Source organism: Typopeltis vanoorti, chromosome 7 (assembly GCF_054136105.1).
Source record: "Typopeltis vanoorti isolate ZY-2024b chromosome 7, IOZ_Tvanoo_1.0, whole genome shotgun sequence".
Taxonomy (NCBI): domain Eukaryota; kingdom Metazoa; phylum Arthropoda; class Arachnida; order Uropygi; family Thelyphonidae; genus Typopeltis; species Typopeltis vanoorti.
Genome location: NC_143555.1, coordinates 101,147,231 through 101,167,324, shown reverse-complemented (window position 1 = coordinate 101,167,324; position 20,094 = coordinate 101,147,231).

Here is a 20,094-nt window from a genome sequence, read left to right as displayed (position 1 = left end):
ACATCTATTGCTAGATGTTAACTAACTGTGCGTTTAGTTAACATCTGATTAGCACCCATGCTTTATCCATGTTTTCTTTCCCGCTCCACTGGTTTCAATCTTACAGCATTACAAGAAAGCCTACATTCAGTCCATTCCAAAAAAAAAGTTGATAAGTTCAGCCAAAATATTCTCTCCAATTGTTTACTTTTTACCTTGGTTAACTTCATGCAGGTGTGTGTCACCCATTTTCTCTTTTGGTCAATCATTCTCAATTTCAATGGCCACTCACTATTGTGTGATTTCAACCGTATGCAACTGGATCAAGAATTTTCCATCTGGTCATTCACATTTCTCTCTCACTAAAGATGTTACACAGAGCTCTCTTCTATGCATTAAACAATATTGACCTCAAACCTTATTCATTCCTCTTATGTTCTTAATATGATTGTTCAAGCTTAATTTTTTCTCCAACATGCGCCGAGATACTTGGCTTCTGTTTGTCATGGGATTTTGGTAAGTAAATAAGCAGAAATGTCTCCTTTGGGAAAGGCTAATCTTCTAGTGAAGTGCACCGCTATGCTCTTTTGTGGATTAATGTAATCTCCAGTATGCAAATCAGTGTTCTAGTTTTAGAAGGTTTTCTTGAAGCTTTTTGGTTACCAAGTGTAGTTGACGTGATCTAGCTAATACAGTTCTCTATTATCTGGAATGACTATATTGAACAATTTGACTTCTCCACAGTGGGATGTGTTTCCGTCTTGTAAAAAGAATGGCAGTCCTTCTGTCAGCATTAACATCTATCCTCAATTTCTTGAACCATTTTTCCAGGTTTGGTTGCGTAGCGTTGTATACTAAACTCTAAAGTCCTAAAAAAGGACTGACTAGATGAGCGAAAAAAGAATGCTTTTGATATTCCTCGTTATCTGTAGAGGACAATGTAAGAATAGGGTGTTATTGAGCTATATAAAGCTCTGATCACGGCAGGAGGGTAACAAAAATAGCCGAGCCTCAGTTAGAACTTCATTGGCTGCAGAATTGCCATTCATTTCCCTCCCTGGGTAACTGGTTCTCACAACCTCCTGTACTAAACTCTTAAGTTCTTAAAAGAACTGGGAGATGGACTGAGTCCTTGACTCTTTATTCCGTCATCTGAATGAAGAAAATCTGTGTGGATAGGGTGTTATTGAGATAAACACTCTAGTCATGGCTGGGTAACGGCAATAGCCAAGCCTCAGTTAAAACTTCATTGGCTACAGCATTGCTATTCGTTACCCTGGAAGTCCTAAAAAGAACTTTACCAACGTTAACCTCTCACCGAACTCTGTACTAAACTCTTATATCTTTATATATCCTTATAAGGACTGGATTAAAGGGGCGAAGCAAGAATGCTTTTCATCTTCCCCGTTATCTGTAGAGGACAGCGTAGGGATAAGGTGTTATGGGGCTATTAAAGCTCTGATCATGGCAGGAGGATAACAGCAATAGCCGAGCCTCAGTTAGAACTTCATTGGCTACAGCATTGTCATCCATTACCCTCCAAGAGTATTAATCACCGCATCTCATGGTAAAAAAAAAAAAGAAAAAAAAATCTCTATCCGTACTAAACTCTGGCGAGTTCTTAAAGTTCTTAAAAGAACTGGGACTGAGTCCTTGACTCTTTATCTCGTCATCTGAATGAAGAAAATCTGTGTGGATGAGGTGTTATTGAGCTAAAATGCTCTAGTCATGGCTGGGTAGCGGCAATAGCCGAGCCTCAGTTAAAACTTAATTGGCTACAGCATTGCCATTTGTTACCCTGGAAGTCCTAAAAAGATCTTCCGAAGGCGAGGATATAATCTGAAAAATTTAGACTATAGAAAATATTTTATGGTGTTTTTATAGTTTATTGGAACATATAGTCTAATTTAGTTATAAAAATACAATAAATAATAAATTCATAAATATATAAATAATTTTATTATAAATATAGTTTAGAGATAAAGTTGGTGCTTTCTTTTCACCAACTTAAGCTGTTGCTTCATTCTAAGAGCAGAAGCTGACTTTTAATTACAATTTGTGCATCCAGAAATATTGTACATTCAATCGTTTTGAAAACTAACAAACTAACTAAGCCGATTCTACACCGTTGTTTATAAGAAAATGTATAAACATTGAATTACTGGGGTCATAAAAGCTTTTATAGTTTTAGTTCCTAACATTATTCTGCACACTGGCGTAAGAAGGCTGCAATGGTAGCACAAAGGAAGAGTGAGTAAAACAGCAAACTCGAATCATTGCCGATGTTCTTTCGGTCTTATTGCTTTGTACCGAAAGCAGCGAACTTCATTACTGGTAGTATTAGAGTCGGTTATTGTTAACGCGGGTTGATCTTCGAAATAATGGCATAAACTACTTTTGTCTCTAAATCTACTGGACATTAACTATTTTAAAAAAGCCAATGCTTTGCATTATTTTAACTTTAAATTTCTTTTACAGCTAACGCATTGATCTTTTTATACTAATCGTTCGCGGGTTAAATGACGCTATTATATGTTAATTTTTTTTTTGAGAGTGAACCTGCCTCACTACTTGTTGGAGGCCCGAAGTGGCTTGAAAAAAGTTTCATGTTTGGTCTCTAAGAGTACAGTTTGGGGTCTATGTAAAAATGTAAGATAGATACAAAAAAAAAAAAAAATTGCAAAATTACTCAAAAATAGAAAAACAATTTAGCCCACACTCGGTATGAATGTACTAGAGGTTTACAAAAAAAAATTTCCTGGGTGGAAGCCGAATAAAAAAAAAAAAAAGGAAGAAAAAGGAAAAGACATTCTAGCACCAGAAGAAAACCAGTTGGCACTTTTTTGTAGTCTTAGAAAGTAAAAAACTATAGTTCTGAAGTTAATGTTTTGGAGGCAAAAGGATGAAATCGTAATAAAATACATAAGATGAATTTAGAAAACATATATTTTTGTTATTATTATTAGAAAAAATGTAATTAATTTAGAAATAGTAATTTTTTTAAAAAAATTCTATTTGTTAATCAAAATCAGGACACCATTTATAAAAATCTTAAAGTATCCTTTAAAATAGAAATTATTAGAAGCATATCTGTGTGACTTTATTTAAAGTGATTTGTGGTTATGTATTTGTATTAGGACTTAATACTGAACATTCGAGTTCGATATTTAAATCACAATGTATTAAAGATCGGTATTGAGATATAAAATTAGCACCGCTTAATACAAAACAATACTTTGGGCTGCGAATCTCGTCCTGGCACACCTGCTATTTAACAACACCGTTATGTTCTTCATACTAATTAATATAAGACGAGGTGAACACCGTATGTCACCGCATGTTTTTGTGAATCTCTACAGTGAGTGTAAAAAAAGACTAGATAACTTAAAAACCTTGCTCTACGGATCAAACCTGGAACTTCTTTCAATCCACTTCACATCTCCAGTAACCAAGGTGGTGGGATTCGAAACCACAGCTTATTGGTTGGTTGGTTGGCCATTGAGCTGTCAACTCGACAAACAAGTCCAGCAATAGTCATTAAATAAAAATCTGATTTGTTTTGATGTATTGTGCAACATCACAGGCGTCCTGTCATCTTTCAATGAACTATTCTCCTCAGATACTTCTTATGCCACAAAATAAAACAAAGAACGAACAATCCTCGATGTACATCTTATTTTAATAATTTTTCTGGTATATATACCTCAAGGGCTCACTCTAGTGAGTATGGGCTCGGCGAACCCGAGGCACCTGAAGCTGGATCACGCCTTACTTCATGTACTATACACCTGTTATATTATCTGTAGACTGCTGCCTACTCTTCTTTCCCTCTGTATTACTTTTGATCTTGCTCCTTCCCCCCAATGCTATTACAGTATTCGAGGTCTAGTGATTCGTTCTTATTTTCTTATTTTTCATCTCATGCACCTGTCTATCCCCAGTTAAAAATGGTGAAGACAAATCAGACTCTATACCGAATCAGTCGTCGCGCGGGTAACCAAGGGCCGCACTGGATGTTAGGCTTCCTGGACAGCCAGTGACAAGTGGGCTACAGGAGCAAGATCCACAGAACTCGAAAGTAATTACTAGGAAAAAGTGGAGCATGGCCGAAAATTGACAAGTCATGCAGTGCTTCTACAGTTCAAACCCATCACTTAGGGGATTTCAGAAACGAATTCCAACTTTGGCTTGAACGACACCTAAATTCTGACATTTCATTCGAAAGGCTGATACAGCAACGCAGCTTCATTATCAAACGAGAGAAATTTAGTGAACTTGAGCTGGAAGCACTGAAACCTCAAGCTGTAAAAGGAGACTGTACTGACCCCAAAGTGACCAGGAATATGAATGGAGCAGAACCAGATTCCAACGTGCAGATTGCAGAAAATCTTGAAAATATACAAATAGCTGAACGAAAGCTATCAGAGAAGGAACAAGAACTCGCAAGAAAAATTATCAAGCAAATGAACAGCAATCTAGAACGTGTTAGGCTTCCAGTATTGAGACAAGTACCTCAACAAAAACTGAAGGAACTCCTACAAGAGGCCAATAAAGCTACAAGGGCTATTCCTATTGGATAAACGAATCAACTTATGTACTCAATAGCCTACGTCGTAACATCTGAATTAGGATATAAGATTAGTGAACCCAAAAGCAGTAAGGCTCAGGAACCAAAATGGAAGCATCGACTGGAGAATAAAATTCTTAAACTCAGAGCAGACGTGAGCAATTTGAAAACCTTAAGGAAAAGAAGCTGAAAAACGTGAAAATCCGAAATAACCTCATAAAGAGATATAATACTGGAACACGACCTATTGATGAAGTATTAGAGGAACTGAAACAAACAATAGTCGCAGTTGCGACTAAAATAATAAGATACAGTGCACACATTGAACAGTACAAGCAAAATGCGATGTTTCGCGCAAATCAACACCAATTTTACAAGAAAATTGATTCCTGCAGGAATGATAATCTTAAAGAAAATATAAATATAAATGCAAGAGACAAAGAAAATACACCTAAATTCTGAAAAAACCTATGGGACAATCCTAAGAGGCACAATAACAAGGCAAAGTGGATTGAACAAATTACGAACGAATCTCAAGAAAAGAAAAATGGACCAATTGAAAATAACAACTGAAATGGTTCAAAAGCAAGCTAAAAAGATAAAAAATTGGTCACCACCCGGGAAGGATGAATTACATGGCTACTGGTTGAAATTTTTAACACGCTTACACGAAAGACTTGCTAACCAATTTTATGATGTGTTAGAAAGAAAAAGCAAAAAGAGTAGCTCACAGCAGGGACAACGTTTTTAATCATAAAGGATAAAGAAAACGGTCCAAACCCAGAAAACATCTGACCAATAACCTGCCTGCCAACAACTTTTAAGCTAATCACAGGCATACTAGCTGATAAAATATACAGCTATCTTAAAGCAAATTGTCTTTTCCCAATTGAGCAAAAAGGTAACAGCAAAAATTCAAGAGGCACAAAAGACAAGACCAATTGCTGATGGATAAAATGATTCTGAAAAACTGCGAACGTAGAAAAACCAACCTTCATATGGCTTTGATAGATTAAAAAAAAGCGTTCGATTCGGTGCCTCATAGTTGGATTTTAAAATGCCAGAACTATTCGGTATTAGCGAAAACGTACAAAACTTTTTGCAATCCAACATGAAAACGTTGGTTCTGAATAGAGAAGAAATTGGAGAAGTAAACATCAAAAGGGGTATCTTTCGAGGATACTCATTATCTCCTCTATTGTTTATCTTGTCATTGATCCCCTTAACCAGAATTTTAAATAAAACTGCTCATGGTTATCAAATTGCGCAAAAGAATGCAAAGATATCTCACGTTTCATACATGGACGATCTGAAGTTGTATGCAAAATCAGAGAATGAACTCGGATATTGCTTAACACTGTGCACATATTCGGTCAAGATATATCAATGGATTTTGGCTTAGACAAATGTGCAATTGCTGGAATAACAAGAGGAAAGTTTGAAGATATGAACGAAATCGAGCTGCTCAATGGTGAAATAATCAAAGCAATAAAATTCGAAGATAGCTACAAATATTTCGGAATTTTAGAAGCATCAGAAATTTGCACAATAAGATCAAAGAAAGAACTAGAGCAGAATACATAAGACGACTAAGAAAATTCCGTAAGTCAATGCTTAATGCTGGAAATTTGATAAAAGCAATTAATACCTGGGCCATACCTGTTCTGAGATATTCAGCAGGTATTGTTGAATGGACCTAGCTACAGATGGAATATTTAGACCTAAAAACTCGAAATTTAATGACAATGCACCATACCCTCAATCCTCGCAGTGACATTGATAGGCTCTATCTCTCACGCAAAAAAGGAGGCAGAGGATTATTACAAACAAAGCAAGTTATTGCAGAAGAAAAACGAAATTTGAATGATTATCTGCAGCAAACAACGGAAAAAGTTGTAACTGGGATAAGGAAAGAGGGTTTATTTAAACCCATAGAGAACAAAATTGGAATACAAAACCAACCAAGTAAAAGTGAGAACTGAAAGAATGAAAAATAAGGCATGGGACATACCTTCACAGCATAGAGGACAGTGCTGACAGCAACTTGATCTGGCAGTCATTGAGAAATAGAGCACTAAAGAAAGAAACAGAATCGGTAATTTTTGCAGCACAAGAACAGGCCATTAAAACCAACGTTATGAAGGTCAAAATACAAAACATTCAAGAAGACAGTAAATGTAGATTGTACAAAGAAAAGGAAGAAATGGTAGACCACATTATAAGTGGGTGCAGCCAAATCGCACAAATTGAGTACAGTAAAAGGCATGATAACGTAGCCAAGATAATTCACTGGCATTTATGTAAAAAAAGTATGGGTTTAAAGTGTCTAAAGATTATTGGAAGCATAAAGTCTACCAGAAGGTGGTTGAGAATAAAAAAGCTAAAATACTATGGGATTTCAAAATCCAGACTGACAAAAGCTTGGAATGTAATACACCCGATATTACAGTGGTTGAAAAAAGTGAAAGCAAGGGTGTTAAGTTTATCGAAATATCACTACCAGGAGATACTCGGATTGATAACAAAGAAAGCGAAAAAATTTCAAAGTATCGCGATTTGAAAGTCGAAGTTGAACGAATCTGGCAAAAGAAAACGAAAATTATTCCCATAATAATAGGTGCTTTCGGCGCCATCCAAAATTGAAAAGCAATATCAACTTGCATCAGTTGATATTGCTTTTCAATTTTGGTGTTTTTTAATGGTAGACATGTTACTGTTTTCCTGTTTAGCGTCTGAGTCAGGAGGTCCCTTATGATTCTTATTCCTGCCCAGTTCCATGTGGGAAAAGGAAGGGCTGACCAGCTGTGAGACTTTTTATGTTTCTGTTCGAAAAACAGTGGTTTTGTTAGTACAGCTGACTGTGTTGATCCTGTCAGTGTGTGATGATGTTTTGTATTTTCCCACCGCTGTAGAGTATCTTTGTAAAAGTGAGGTAGTTTAGGAGGCGGTGGTACAGAGCTGGCCATTCGGAGGATTGTTAAAAGTGTAAGTCCTCGGGTGGATGATTTCATGATGTAATCGAAGGTGGTTCCATAAGCATGAGTGGACTGAAGTGTCTTTAGCAGAAGGATTATCCGGAAGGATGTGATCTTGTTTTCGAGGGAAATCAGACCATGACCTCCCTTATTGAGTGGCTTGCAGAGTTCAGAGTATGTTGTCCAGTTAGTATTGTGCCATAGAAAACGTTTCATTGTCTTTTTAATAGGATGGACGAAAGTTTTCAGGGGTGTCAATACTTTGAGGGTATGCCATAGCACACTCGCAGCCATCTGGTTCATTATTAGGATTCTTCCTCTAAGTGAAAACATTGATACCCACGAACTCAACAACCTACCAAGAAATTTAAAACACATAGATAACTACAGAACATTAAAACACGAACTCTGGAAAATATACCAACAAAGTTAATATACCATTAACACTAATATACATATCACAAATCACCATCATCCAATGTCAACATCTCATACATGAACAGTTGCAACAACATAAATAGTGAAGCCTAAATCCCACTCTCTTCACAAAAGCTAACCCAAGCTTCGATATAGGTGGGATTAACTCGCCTCACTCAACCACACGTAATCCTTATAACCAAAGAAGCAGATTATGTAATTCAACAGTTAGTAATACAACAATAAAGAAGATACTGATTATTATGTGGTATTATCATTAAAATAATACTCTTATGTAACATGAAAAAATAATGTAATAAATTATTCTTATAATTAAAAAAATTATATAAACAAAAAAAATTATTATACCAAAAAATTCTGAATAATCTTCATTGTTAACATTAGAAGAACATGTGTTGTAAATACATAATATAGAGGCAAAAAATATTATTAAAAAAATTTAGTTGAAATCAATGTAGAAAATGCAGCACTTTGAACTGAATTCTGTAAAATTATAAGTTGCAATGTCACTCAAGATGTCTATTGTATGTGTAAATATTTTAGCAATCAATAAATTACTATTACTATTAAAAACAATTGTTATTATTATTATTATTAAAGACGAAGCTTAATTTCAGCGATGTAAAATAAATAGAAAAAACTAGGATATTAAAGATCCAAACTTTCTGATTATATTGAAACTTTCAGAAATTCTACATAAATTTGAAATACGAGTATTTGTCTATTGAATAAAATTGTATCTTTAATATTACCTTTCTTATATACTGTACATCCTTGAAATTAATAAAAATGTTTATATTTATTAGATTACTATTACACATCCATCAGAAATTTACTTATGAAAAATACAATCGTCCAATAATTCGTTATTGTCGTTGTCGAGCGAGGGTAATGGATGGCAATGCTGTAGCCAATGAAGTTCTAACTGAGGTTCGGCTATTGCTGTTATCCTCCTGCCATGATCAGAGCTTTTAATCGTCGTTGTCAGTATTATTATTATTGATTTTTCATCAGAAGACGGCCTTTTAAGTTGGAAATAGTACTGAACTTAATACATATTCTATTTTGGAAAATATTCGGAGTTTTTTTTTCTTCAATTTTTAGATTTTTATTTATATTTATCAATCTTTAATTTAGTTGTTTTTAGGCTGAAGTTCAAGTTGTTTTAAGTTTCTTTCGCACACATGATAGTATTTTAGTTCATACATAAATCAGCTATTATTAATTTTCGTGTTTCCAATTCTTGCATTTAAGTCTCCCGCTAAAATTATGTAATCATTTTTATTTATTTTATTATATATGTTTTGTAGCTGATTATAAAAATCAATATTATCCTGTTCTCTTCCTTCTTCTGGGACATATAAACCAATTATTGTTAAATAGCCTCTATCTATTTTTATTCTAGCTTCTGTTATTCTTTCATTCCATAATTTATAATGTTTCAACTGTTTTGAAAGGGAGTTATGAATCCAATTCATCACTCCTGCTTGTGCTCTTTGGTCTCTGTCAACTTCACAGTATATCACATTAAAATTTTCAGTTCTCGGTTCCTTTTAATTTCTTTTTTTTAATTTTTCAGTGATTACTGCTATTTTAAAATTTCTTTCATTTAATAATCGGTCTAATTCTATTTCTTTATATGCTATTCCTCTTACATTCCAGTTTGCTATGTGTATTATATTTTGTCGTTTCCATATTTGTTTTATCTTTTCCATTCCAGGGTCATTTTCCATTGATTCAATCCAATTATCTTTTTCAGTTAGCTTACAAGTAAGATTATGTTCTCCATGTCCGGGGACTAGCCTGACGATGGAATAGTTCATAGTTCAGTGGTAGAGCTGCTTCCTTAAGGCTTCTGAACTATATTCATCGTGATACCAATATTTCATATATCTCTCTTCTTTTCTACACTCTCTCTAGCAGTAAACTTCTTTTTTGAAATGCGGCCATGCATCAAATCAAATGATAAAACCAGCTGCAGATCACAATGAATGATCAACACTATAAAACACAATAGACTTAAGGCAACTTGTGTATTATTTCTATTATGAATAAATATTTTATACATGTTCTTAATTATACGAAAGGGGATAAAAAGTTCTGATAAACATCTAAAACAGTGGTTCTCGACCTTTTTCTATTTGTGTACCCCTTTTAAACCCATTTCTATAAATTGTACCCCATGTTTTTAAAATAGCTGTTTCTAAATACTGACACTTTTGTTCAGTGCCTATCTTAATGTAAAATAGTGGAAATGAGTTAATGAGTTGGGAAAGAAAAATTACTACACTAAAAGTACAAACCACAGATTTAATTTTACAATATTCGTAACACAGGAACAAGTATAGCTTCGTGTTAAATATTGGTAATGATGATCAAGTATTTAACAAACTTTGGATTTAATATTATTAATACTATTTCTTTGTGTTATCTGAAAAGTCTGTAATAATAATATACAGATCACTAGCCGATCGAAACATTGTTGGTGAGATCTTTGAACTTGCTTTGATGCGCTTAGTTTCTTGAAACATGCTCAAAAGATGCAAGATACAATCTTAAATCCGGACTTGCATTAAGCTTATTGTGATACTTATTTTTATGAAGGTGTAAAGAAGAAAAATTATTTATATTTTTGGAGAAGTTCTAGAAACGTCGCAAATGGAAGTCAGTGGAAGGTTCGTTATCGCAAAGGTCATTTCTTAGTAACACGCGATTGTTCTGGAAAGGAGGACGGGTGACAAAAGTGACGCATGAATTGTGCGTAATGATTGGTAAGAGTGGTTTGGTGGGAGGGGTTCATAGCCACGCTCTCACCAATCATCATTCGCTAATGCGAGCTAGTTTTGAAGTATCTCCATTAGCGGTGATTCAAACTTAACATTTATTGTCCCATAACTAACGTTTTGCATTTTGTTTACTTTACTTGTTTTTTCCGCCATTACTGATTATTTTTCGTGTACCCTTGAACGGCCCAGCACGTACCCCTGGGGGTACGACTACCACTGGTTGGAAACCGATGATCTAGAACAAAAATGATATTAAAGCAACTGACATAACCACAAGAAAGAACATATCTTAAAAACGTTTAATCCTCATGTTTAATCAAATAGTAATAATTTTTTTCTTTTTTCTTTTGGAATATATAAGAAGACATGTCAATTCCTTCATAGTGATTATTACAAAATTTTAGCACACCCTTGTATAATATATGTAAAAAATTGCCATTTATATTTTTCTTTCTATCAGATCACTGCGCGTGTGGTGGATGGCTACGAACTGCTCCAGAAAGGAGTGCTCTCTGTTATAGCTCTTGCCTTCTTTTTCTAATGGCATAAATGATTGACTCTCTCTCTCTCTCTCTCTCTCTCTCTCTCTCTCTCTCTCTCTTGCAGTGCATAAACAACATTCCAAGCTTCAAGATCTAATAAAAATAACATAACACAATATAAATATAACATGTAATATTTTAGTAAGGCTTTTTCTGGTGTTAGAATAAAAAAAAAAAATATTATACCCATCAGTGGCATTGCGTGCCCATTTCAGTTGGGTGTGTTGTCGTGTTGGTTATGCAGTGCTACAAATTTCAGTCAATTTGACCGTATGCATGGGCGTCCACAGAAAATTTTCCAGGTGGTGGTGGGGCGGGGGGGGGGGTAAAGCTTGGAGACAGATAATTACATCAATAAATTTTTATAATTATTGATCTAATTAAATAATTACATCAATGAATCTTTTAACATTTCTTGATGTAATTATTTGTCGATGTAAATAAATACATTATTTTCATTTTACATCGATTTTAATGATTTTTAATTCTCGGGAAAAAAAAAAGTATTCGGAATTAATACAGTTTTTAGCACAATTTCAGATATAAAAAAAATTGGCCGGCATATTTTATTAAAAATCAACTAATTAATTAATCCCAAAACCTAAATTAAATTATTTCAGTTTAAAAGCAAAAAAAATCATAAAACTAACAAGTAAAATAATATTAAATTACATACACTTTTTTGATTTTTTTTTATACACTTACCTTTTAAAAATGTATTTTTCTGTTTAAATTTGTTTCCCTATAAATTTACAATTCACACTTCACTCAGTGATTCAGTAGACACAGAGGGCAAACGAACACTGGTCGCTGTCCACAACAGTAATGAACATTTTTTTCACAAATCAGAAAAAGATTAACCCAAAACAGGAACACATGCTTTATCGCTGCAATAAAACACCTGTTCTATGGCTACCCCTGCCGTCGCCGAAGCAGTCCAACCCATGAAAAATAAATAAATAAATAAAGTACTGGGAAAGTTATATTTTAAACACAACATGAAAACTATTAACAAAATTAATTTGGAATAAACATTTAAAATATTCAACGTTTTACAGTAATACTGCTCCTAGGAGCTGGGTTTCACATTATGAGTAAATATCAAGAACAGTGATCGGAGCTTGCTCCACCCTTGCTACGAGTTGCCCCAGTGTTGCACTACCAAATGGGTTATGTGTTGCACTAACCAGGTATTTGCTTTCGCTTGGACTCGCCGAACTTTATATAGTTTCTATATTCGGCATGAAACTCTTTGAGTTTCTTATTCGGCTATGAAACAATATGGGATGTAATATCCCTTAACTTAAATAAAATAAACCTTTTCAGCAAAGACCATTTAAAATTAAAATTGTTATAGGTAGTTAAAGTTGGAAGAAAATTAAAAAGCTATAACAATTTGTTAGAATATTTGTAAGAACTGTTTTAAAATATTAAAATTATTAAAGAATATGTATTTCAATAAATTTTATTTAATAAATATAAAAATCTAAATAATTTTATTCAAAAAGAAATATAGTAACTTATTTAAAAGTATTCTACTTTTTTGTTTATTTTAACAATATTTAATACACCTATTAATTATTTATTATTACAATATATATCAAAAACGTCATATTGGGCAGCATAATGGCCTGATTTGATAGCAAGTCATTATCTCTGCCTCTGGAAACTGGAATTCTGAGATCCCCGATCAGAGACAAGATCATACTTCACAGGATCATTTCTGTAGTGTGATTAGCGTTCATTTTTGTGAACTTTTCTCATAGATGATTAGCAAATTGTTTAGCTAAGCGCAAATTGTAGTATATAGTATATGTTAGCTCAGTTGTTATCGATAAAGCGTCTCTTAGAGGCACTTGATAATAAACTACAGCAGCAGATACAGAATAAACCCCAGACTGGGGCAAGAACAACACACTCGGTGGTGGGAATAGCGTAGCCCCACCCCCTCACCAGCCGTGGCTTTACCGCGTACGCGGACCTTTGGAATCGAAGTGGAAGCTGACCTACGACCTCGATGTTTGGCCAAAGCCCTCATCGAAAGCGTCGGCGCTGAGCAGATCTTTGGTGGTGGCCGCTTCCAAGTAGTAGTAAGGAGTGAACAAACAAGAGACAAACTACTTGCAGGATTCGAGTGTAATGGAAAAACAATAGTTCCATTTTTGGTAGGGAGCATTACCAAACTACTTAGAATCCAAAGATTCCCTTTAGAATATATTGAAACCGATGTAAAGATCATCCACGAAATATTCGGGAAATGGGGCGTTGTACACAAGGTGGAAGTCCTAAATGACGCAGAAAACCCCAAATGGAAGTCGGGTGAAGTCCATATCTCCGTCGAGATGAAAACGCCCGTTCCCAACTTCATTATTATTGGATCCGCCAGAGTAATGATAAATTACCCTGGTGTAAAAAAACAATGTTTTAGATGTGGTGCCTTCACTCACCTTGGGGCAGACTGTCCTAGAGTGAAATGTAAAAACTGCCTCAAAGCAGGCCACAACCAAGAAAACTGTGAGTCAGCTTGCCTGAAATGTGGGGTAATTGACCACGAAGTGGACACATGCCCATCCAGAACCCTTACTGAGAGGATGGGTGGTGCAATCACGCCAGCAACTCCACCAAGCAATGGAAATGACACAGCACAGGAAGCTTCTCCTCCTTTCGAGGCTGCTCCTGATATAACAGAAATCCATACCTCCACGTCTAAGAAAAACCGTAAGGGGGAAAAAACTTCCACGAGCAGTAAAATCCAACAAGAAGAAACAGTCGTTATTGAAACCATCAATACCAATATAGATACTAATACAGATATAGATAGGGAAGAAGGAAAGATGGAGGTGAACACCAACACCTCCAAACGGCCATTAAGCCCACAGGAAGAAGAGTTGGTAATGCCCAAAACAGCAAAAGTATCTGAGGCCGCCCACCCAGAAGTCCCTCACGCGAAAGCAGGGGAGACTCTCAGCCATCTCATCAGAGGCATCCCAGGGATGACAGAAAAATTCAAAGAAGCGATGGCAAAATTAGGAGAACCTGAACTCCTCCTCACAGGGGAGCATGGATCTGACATCGTCAGCGCAAAATGTGGTGACATCTTCGTTGATGACATCAGCAAAGTCACCCCTGAGCAGGTAGAGGTAGCCCAGGATTTAGGCGAGGAGGCAGCTTCGGCGTTCTTCATAACTCTCTGCAAACTAGACATGGCCAAGGGAAGTGAGGTGGCCAAAAGAATCATAACTGCCCACAACAAAAGAAAGACACAGTAACCACCTTGTGCGGTTTCTGTACACAGCTTCACCGGTTTCAGCTATCACAGGTGGGGGAGGACCTGAGAACCCGACCGGCGAAGACTTACAGCGAGGCGGTGCAGTTCCTTGTGAGCTGCATCATTCGGGCCAGATCCTTCCTCCACCTCTAAGTTTACCTTTCAATTTTTGCTTTTCTCTGTACTTTTTTTGTTTGTTTTGTTACATGTTTCCTTTTTAGGATTTTTCCTTTTTGAAAAGTGAAAAATCAACGACCGTTTTAGAAACGCCCCTGGGGGGAAAACAGCTAAAACAGGTCAACTGAGGCCTCTTTAACCTACTCTACCACTATGCACTCTATCTTTATTTCCTCTCCTACTATCCGTTGACTCTCACCCTATCTTACTCTACAGGCCGATGATGAAGATTTGTTGAACTCACAAATTATTATAACTGGTAAAACTGGTAAAGTCCCGCATCAGAGAATATTATATTATATAGGATATTTCCTTCCCTACTTCGTGATCACGGGTCAGCCTGGTCCCTGCGCGGAGGTTGTGCCTAACTGGTATTATTCACTTAGTAAACACATCAAAAAATTTAAAACAGAGGGAATAGATTTATTAAAATTAAAATGACAAGCAGTATACTGGGAATTTTTCCAGATGTGCTAAGCCAAATTTAGATACAAATATGGAAATCCTATTCCAAATGGTCAGGAATAGCTGGGGACAGCTGTTTCACAGGGATTTAGCATAGCGAATAGCCTACGGACAACTCTCTGTGAAACTGGTTATAGTCCGACTATAGACCAATCCTGTGCGACCCTTTCTAGAGCGTTGAAACGGTGGGACACTTCTTTTACTTTTGTCAGCCCGCCTAACGTGTCTGGCAAAGACTAAGTACAGTGTTGGGAATCCCGATGCTGACACTGGAGGAGGTCGTACATCTGCAATTCCCCTCCTCAGGTCAGAAAAATCCAAAAAATCCTAATTTTTCTGATCAACGTGATCAAGTATCACATCTGAAAAGTGCGGAAAAAGTCCCAGATACTGGACGAAAGCGTAACTACGCAAGAGTCGTAAGCGGGCTCTATTTCTATCTGCCAAAGTTTCTAGCCCAAGAATGGCATCTCCTAGGAGATTACAAATTTGTAAACAAATGGTGCAAACCACCCATAATATGTTTCCTTATACAGAGGCAAATAAAACCCTGTCTCTTCGTATAAGATAATCCACAGTTCTTACAGTTCAACAAACAGGAGGGGTCGGCCTGAGAACCCGAGCAGCGAAGGCTTACGTCGAGGCGATGCAGCTCACGAGGAGCTGCACCGGCTCCTCGTGAGCTGCATCACTCGGGCCAAGTTCTTCCCCCAAATCTCCGTTCTCAGGTTTTTTTTTTCTCCCCTCAGTCGCCCTTCAAAACAATGGATCCCTTTAATTCGGCACTAAGCTAATCAGTTAAATTCCAAAATGCAATCCTATATTATTTAAGTTTAAAATGTTTTCAGTTTTTCTTTACTGTAGGAACAGAAGACGTCTACAGACACCTGGTTTAATTTAATTTAAGTCACATTTTTTTTTTTTTATATAGAGCAATAGGTGTTAGAAGATGACATCTTCAGACACCTGGTTTAATCTACTTTAAGCTATGCGGTAAAGTAAAGTACATTTAAAGTTTTTTTAGAACAGGTGAGAAGAGATGACATGTACGGACAGTTTAGTTACATAGCTACACAGGTTGACTGAGGCTTCTTTATTATCTCTTACTATCATACTCTACCTTTCATTCTCTTCCCCTCTTACTACCCGCTGACCCTCAGCACTCTATACTCCAAAGGCCGATGATGAGAGACATGAACTCCCATTCTTACTCTAGTTAAAAATTTTATTCATTAAAATTTTTTATTCAAATAATTATTATTTTACTGCATTAATTATATATGTATATGAAATGTCTGTAGTTATAGTTCTCTACTTCCTGATGAAGGAAAACCATAAATATTTAACTGTTCTTTTCAACTTGTTAAAATAAAATATCACATATTGAAAATACTGGAAAACAAAACCTCCTCACCAAAGAAAATAAAATCTATCATCGAATTATGAGTCTTTTCTTCACCTATTTGCCACGTTTCATGGAATAGGATTAATATATCTTAGGCGAAGAACGGGTTTAAGAAAATGGTCCAGGTCACCAACATAGTCGGCATCCTTCCTGTAACAATCGCTAATATTACATATTCGTTTGATTTTATAATGAGGTGGAGCTTATCGTGAACAAACCGAAGCAGAAATAGCCAACATCGAGGTGGTCCCCAGCCCGTTTAGGGCCTGATCACTGAGGACCTGACCCACCAGTGTTTACTTCCATTTTCCCCCCATGTTTTGTCCGTTTTATTAGCTTTTCAGAGGTTTTTATTCTACATTGTACTGGTTTTATTCATTTTTTTAATAACTATTTAAAAACAGCAGATCCCATTGGGTACACAAATAAACACACAGAGACAGACACGTTATTACTTGCTGATGATCAAATTGTATTAGCTACATTAGAAGATAATTTGCAAAAATCAGTAAACTCATTAAATGAAATCTCAGATAAGAATGAGAATATCTAAAAAAAAAATAAATAAATAAAATAAAAAAAATCGACTTTGAAAAGGAGGAAACCAAGTACTCATAAGAATTAAAATAGTGGTAGCTAATTCAATCTTAAAACACTATTAAATACTTTCAAATATATATATATATATAAATACATATATATGCACGTGAAAAAGAAATAGACATTAAAATATCAAATTTAAATATCATAATAAATAATATATTTAACCCATCCCTAATACAAAAACATCAGAATGACTAAATAACGTTGTTCTGTCTATAGAGGCAGAAGTTATAACTAAAACCAGATACAGGCCAACTTTATTATATGGAAAAGAAATACGTAATTTATAATTTTCTCCATTAAATTTCACAGTTATCATGATACATATTTACGTAGTGATTTTTATTTAAATTAATTAAAGTTATTTCCTAACTCCTGCAGCATCATAATGCTAAATTCAGATTGTAGCAACAAATATGAATCCTTTTAAATTTTTTCCCTTTTTATATATTAGCGAAACAATATATCTACACTGACAATTATACTGAAGGAGCTAGCGAATTTATATTATAAATTGGGGTGAATTCCCCCCCCCCCCAAAAGTATCTTCTGGGCTCGGAAAAGTGAAGATAAAGATTTTAAGATGGCATTCAATTTTGTAGATACTTGAAAATTAAAATACCTGAAGAAACATGATTCACGACTACAATTGTTACAAGTCTAACATCTGATAATTTACAAGTATTGGACATTTTTATAATCATCAGAGTTACTACGAAACATAACAGACAGCTCTGTTGTTTGTATAGTTATTCAGTTTAAGTAGGGTACTCAACGTTTTCGAATGAGTAAAGTATATCCCATAATTCTACAAGAAGATTTCAGTTAAATATAATGTAGCAAAATAGATTAGGATAAATAAGTCGCTGAAACAGAGAATTAAAATATAAATAGCAGAAAAAAAATTATATAATGCTTATAAAAAAACAGAGGCGTAGTAAGGGGAACAGAAGAAGAAACTGAAAATTACAAGAAATAAAGCTCTGTGTCGTATTATTAAATTACAAAACAAACAAAAAAAAAAAAAGTGCTCATCGTATTTGTTTGTTCTCCAAGGCAGGTTTTCCCGGATCAGTAAAAATGAATTTAAAATTTAAATTTAAAATAATATAAATTAAAAAAATCTTAGTCCATCTAGGGTACGAATATACTATAGGTTCACAAAAACTTTTAGTAGTTGGAAGCTAATAAAAAAAAAAAAATTAGATATTCGGCATTCGGAAAAGGAGAATACTGTAGTTTTCTTTTTTTTAATAAAATTAAAGTATGACTAGAAATTAAAAAAAAAAAAAAATTAAAATCACACAAGCACTTTTTCCATTTCCTTTTACAAAGGAATATCTTCTCCCCTGAATAAAAAATAAACTGCTAGCATTAAGCATTATTAATAAAAATTAATTAAATATCAGAAAGAAATTAGGAATATAATTCACAATTATTTGTGGGATAAGGAAATAGAAAAATTAGGAAAATATTTACCATGCTTATTTATTTTCTGTTGAAGAGATAGAAAAGGAGTTTGATCATATTCGCCAGTAAATAAATATGACTAAAATTTCCGGGATGGGAATTTCTCATTTCTCATTGCAGGCTGTAATGAGAACTTGATATCAAAGTCCTTATCCTTATAAGGACTGGCTTAAAGGGGAGAAGCAAGAATGCTTTTCATCTTCCCCGTTATCTGTAGAGGACAGTGTAGGGATAAGGTATTATTGAGCCATTAAAGCTCTGATCATGGCAGGAGGGTAACAGCAATAGCCGAACCTCAGTTAGAACTTCATTGGCTACAGATTGCTATACATTACCCTCCAAGGGTATGGATATCAACCCAACTATATGTTTTGTTTCCTATTCATGTACCATGTAATATTGAAATGATATGAACCTATTGATGGTGCGAGTTTTTATATGGATGCTGAAGTTTGGATACTCGAAATCTTCAAGATGATATTAAGCAGATTTCAACTGTCAATTAATTAATATTTCTAAAAGAAAAAATATAGTTTCACACGCATTACAAACATTTAAAATTCCATATTAAAAATGAAGTTTAAATTATATGTATACACCAGATTGTACATTATATTTGGCATTAAGTTTTATTTGAGCTATTTTAATAGGAAGATAACTCTAAATGAATTTTAAAATTACAATTTAAATAAATGTGGAATACTCGTGAGTATATATAAACATTTTATTTTTTTTAACAAACTTTTTTTCTAAAAATTGCCATCTCAGCGTAACCATAAAAATTTTAGAAAATCACAATCTAGAATCCCTTTGATGGCCCACATTTTTCAAAATAAAAGTAAAATTAAAATATTTGAAAAAGAAAAAAAAATTCTTGTCCAAAATATACTTTCCAATAAAAACAGGAGCTTGAATTTAAAGTAATTCCTTCTGAAAATTACGTGAAAATGAGTAATCAAAATTTATGCATAATGATGCATATTATGTGAGCAAAATAATAATCGCTTAAAAAAAGAGACTGAAGACATTCTCCTGTGGATAGCTAAGCAGAGTACAATGCCACAGTGTCTAGAGCTAAATCTCAGAAGTCTAACACGTTGGTGAAGCCAATTCTGTCTGCCCTATGTGATGTTGAGTATGCTGAACTTCGATGAAGTCCGATCAACATGCAGCAAACAAACCCACATTATAGTCCACCTCCCCGCTAACAGGCATTAGTCCATCAGCCTGAAGGAAATGCCAAACCACTTTAATATTAATCACTACTAGTGGATAGTTGAATAGATTCATTGTTCTGTGTAACACAACTATCAACACTTTAATTACAGAAAGCTTAAAGTGGCCAAAAACCATGTTTGGATCCCAGAGCAAGGTTCCAGCTACTGTTTCCCTCTTTTCTTCCAGTATGCAATATGAATG